Source organism: Rhinatrema bivittatum, chromosome 1, assembly GCF_901001135.1.
Source record: "Rhinatrema bivittatum chromosome 1, aRhiBiv1.1, whole genome shotgun sequence".
NCBI classification, from domain to species: Eukaryota; Metazoa; Chordata; class Amphibia; order Gymnophiona; family Rhinatrematidae; genus Rhinatrema; species Rhinatrema bivittatum.
The window spans coordinates 357,369,840-357,374,317 of NC_042615.1; the positions used below are offsets into that span (position 1 = coordinate 357,369,840).

Sequence of the window (4,478 nt, forward strand, 5' to 3'; positions counted from 1 at the left end):
ATCATAAGATCCATTGCACACTTATTTAATATTGAGTTCCACTTAGCTACAAACTCCTTATCTTCTGAAAATAAGTGGGGTTCTTTATATAATCGAAGTCCACGTGGAATTCGCTTAATCCTTAGATACTCAACTAAAGTAGAGGAATGTAAAGATGAACGTGTATAACGTTTCCTCAATTGTGAAAGATCAGACCATTGAGTGTCATTCACTACATCAATTTTTTGATCAAATAAAGGTGTCCCTCGTAACAAAGAGTTACGATTGTAGAGACCACCCAGAAATTGCTGATAGATACTCAGAAGGAGATAGATGCGTTGAGTGCCATTCTGAAAGATAACACATCTCCTGATAAATTTGAAGAAAAGATGAATGAATTAGAACAGGAGATCACCAGTATGCATGACAAAATAAAGGAAACAAAAGTAGTGATGAAAAATTGGTTTTTAAACCTGCTGATAAGGGGGGATCCCTGGTAATTTTGAATAAAGATGATTATATAAAGGAGGTGAATCGACAATTGGGAGATGGCAGACTTTATAAAAAACTGGAAGGAGATCCGACTGCACTGTTATCTGCGCAGATTGGTGGGGTAATTACAGAAGCTTTGAGTGTAGGTTGGGTAACCATTAAAGAAGCGGCTTTTCTGATAAACCAAAATCCTCAGATACCTGTTTTTTATGTACTTCCAAAGGTGCATAAATCCTTAGAGTCCCCACCTGGAAGACCAATAGTTGCCGGTATAGGGTCTGTTTTAGAACCTTTGTCTATCTATATCGATCATTTTTTGAGACCTTTTGTTCCATTGGCCAGATCATTTATAAGGGACTCATCACATTTGATAACAGTTTTACAAATTTTACCTGATGTACCAGAATCTACCTTGCTAATTACAATGGATATTGAATCACTTTATTCGAACATCCCTCAGAGAGCTACAATAGATTTGGTGCAGGAGATTTTGGATACCAGGTTAGATAAGAAGGTTCCAACACACTTTTTGGTAGAATTGGCTACAATAGCGCTCACTCAGAATTATTTTTTGTTTCAAAATGATTTTTACCAGCAAGTTCATGGAACAGCTATGGGCGCAACGATGGCACCTGACCTCGCATGCTTGTACGTGTCAGCTTTTGAAGAAAAATTTGTTTATCCATCATTTTGGTACAAGCATGTGAGGTTATGGTGCCGTTACATTGACGACGTCCTGGTTATCTGGTCTGGCACACAATGTGAATTTCAAGAATTTTTTCATTACTTAAATACACAAGATATTAATCTTAAGTTTACTAGTGATGTTCAGAATCAATGGGTTCCATTTTTGGATATGAAGGTGGGAAAGAAGGGTGGAAAAATTATCACTGAGGTATATCGGAAACCAATTGATAGAAATGGATTGTTACATTTCAACAGTTTTCATCCCAAGCATGTTAGGGAAAATATCCCCGTAGGACAGTTCTTTAGGGTAAGAAGACTCTGTTCCGATGTATTGTCCTTTAAGACTCATGCCCAAGACTTACAAGAAAGATTTAGTGCAAGGGGTTATCCCACACGTATAGTGAAGCAAGCTTATAAAAGAGCTCGACATATTAATAGAGATTTACTGTTACAGCCGAAGCCAAAACAGAATGCACCAGCTTTAGTGTGTGTTTTACCTTATTCAAATCGAGTTGGGGACCTCATAGAGGTTGTTAAAAATCATTGGCATCTTGTGAGTGGCTTTATGGGTATGCAGGATCCCCCTATGTTCTCTTTTAGGAGATCTAGAAATTTGAGGGATATTTTAGTTCACTCAGATTTGGGAGGTAGTGAACACTGGAAAGATACAGCTGGTGGGCATTACCCTTGCACTAAGTGTAGTGTGTGTAAATTGTGTTTATCATTGAAAGATTTTTCACATCCTGTTTCTGGGAAAAAATTTTTCTTAAAGCATTTTACAACATGTCAAACAAGTTCAGTGGTGTACGTTGTACAATGCCCATGTGGGCTATTATATGTAGGAAAAACATCAAGGATGGTGAGACTTCGAATCCTAGAGCATTGTAGCAGAATTAGAAATGTGGTGGAGACAGCTCCCCTAGTGAAACATTGGCGTGAGTACAATCATAAGGTAGAAGAACTTCGTTTCTTTGTACTTCAGAAGGTTTCTGCTAGACGGGGAGGTAATATAAACAAAATATTATTGCAGAAGGAACAACGATGGATTTTTAATTTACAGACTTTGTGGCCAAAAGGATTAAATGATAAGATCGAGTGGGCTACATGTTTTTAGAACCTGTACTCTGGCTGCAAAGTTTTAGAACCTGTACTCTGGCTGCAAAGTTTTTTCACTTTTTTCTTCATTTGTTGTCTTCAGTGATTGGTTTGAATCTGGCGTGCTTAGGGAGTGGCAATTACTTGGTTTAGTGGCAATTGGTTTAGACACCATATGTTCTAAGGGGCGGGGATAGTTTTGAGTTGAGCTCTGATTGGGGCAGTGTGGCTTAAAAGGATGGAAGAGAAGAGTTTGATTCACTTCCGTTTTTTCACTCGATGGAGGTGTCTCTTTGAAATAAGGTGAAGGTGGTTTCTCTGCCTAAGATAAGAAAGGTAAGAATCCTTGGTTGTCTTGCACACTGGTGAACTCTTAAAGGAATGATTTTCTCTTTGAAGTCATTTTGATCTGTTTTTTTTCTAGTTTGAATACTTTTGAGAGATGTGTTTAGAGCATTTGAACAATTGAAATGCTTTGAAACAAGAGTTGAGGATGTGCTGATTTGTGCGTCTGGGCAAGCCTTTTTGGGACGTGCAGGTATGGGAGTTTTTTTGAAGCACTTTATAAAGGATCAAGTTTATATATAAAATGTATTAATTGAATATTCAAAAACATTTTTTTGTATGAATGTTTTTAGAAGACCCTATGGATAGATGTTGTACATGAGCAGTGGGAGATTGTTTGAAAAAACTCTCCTGAAGAAGCCTGAGGAAAGGCGAAACATGTAGAGAGAACAAAAGGAGAACAAAAGGATTGACGTTCTTGTAACGCAAGAATTAAAGTGCAATATAACTCTTTCTGCTTACGAAGTGAAATGTATTAACATCTGATGATATGTTATGTGAAGATTTATATTTAATGGTTATATTTGAATGTTTAGAAAATTGGAAATGATTTTTATAAGGAGTTGAATGTAGAACGGATGTGTATATGTGTAGTATGGGTGGTGTGTGAATTTTGTCTATTGTTTTTATAAAGATATTATGTCTATTGTGTGGGGTATTATGGATTAATTGTGAATATTTTTCATGAATTTTTCACCAATAAAGATTATTGAATTGGATTGATGTCACAATATATGTATTAGCTGCAATTGGTTTGTGATATATAAATAATTAGCCAGGATTGGGTATCCTGTCATATGACAGGGCAAAGGTAGCGCCGGCACCATTTCTATTAACGCACCCGTGGCCCGAGAGTGGAAGATCACAGCGGGACCCCCCCACTGGACCCCAGGTAATTTAAGACATTTGGGGGGGGGGGGTTCAGGAGGGTGGGGGATTTATTTTAAAGGGTCGGGGTGGGTTTTAGGGTTGTTTTAGTGTGCCGGTTTTCCCGCCCTCCCCTCTCCCCTCCCCCTTCCCCCGATTTACGATTTTTGACAATAAATCAGGGGAATTCCTAGTGTATATTGCCTCTAACGATTTTTGATGATTTAAAATATATCGGACGATATTTTAAATTGTCAAAAAACGATTCACATCCCTAGCCACCACAAAAGGGAATAATTCAAGAAAGGTGATATCCTGGTGAACACCAAAAGTTTCCAATGGGAAGGTCATGGTTCTGCATACCACCTCCCTGTCAAGTGGGCCCCAAATGCCAGGCCACCCACTGCATTGGTGTAAAGCTGCAATTCCTGATTGGTCACTAAGGGGTATCTCCACAAGGTCCTCCCATCATACTCCCCAAAAAAGGTCTGCCAGATTCTAAGGTCATCTCTTAAGCCCTGAGTGATTCTAATAAAATGATGGCCCTTCTAGATACCTGCTGTTGACTGTGACAATCTTCTAATGATAGGGTGACCCATAGGCATAATTTTACAAGCAAAATTAAGATGGCCTATGAGGGACTGCATTTGTTTTAGTGTGACATTTTGGCCCTTGTGGAGACAGAGATGACCTCCCGCAGAGCTTCTAGCTTCTTGAGTGGAAGTCACATCACCATTTGCTGCACAAACGCCTGTAGCTTCAGAGGGGAAGCACAGCAAAACCTATCGGCTGTAGCTTCTGACCTGCTATTTCTGCCCAGGAGTGTTGGAAGCTGCACATGGAAGATGAGTTGCTTGCTCTCTCGCCCTCCATCGGCTAATGTGCTACCACTCTGTTTCCCACCCCATATTGTTTCTGAGCCCTTGCTACCCCTCCCTTTCTCATTGGCTCCTGTCTTGGTTTCAAATCAGCCAGGGAGCACTATTGGCTGCATGCTCCCCATCCTTCCCCCC

The 4,478-nt window shown here is 39.5% G+C and overlaps 1 long non-coding RNA gene across 1 annotated transcript; it reads left to right on the plus strand.

Moving 5' to 3' along the window:
- Positions 1-1,374: 1,374 nt before the first annotated feature.
- Positions 1,375-2,949, plus strand: LOC115080803. Its single transcript, XR_003853673.1, has 3 exons — positions 1,375-2,589; positions 2,678-2,791; positions 2,892-2,949. It is a non-coding gene; the product is annotated as an uncharacterized LOC115080803 (long non-coding RNA).
- The last annotated feature ends 1,529 nt before the right edge of the window (positions 2,950-4,478 follow it).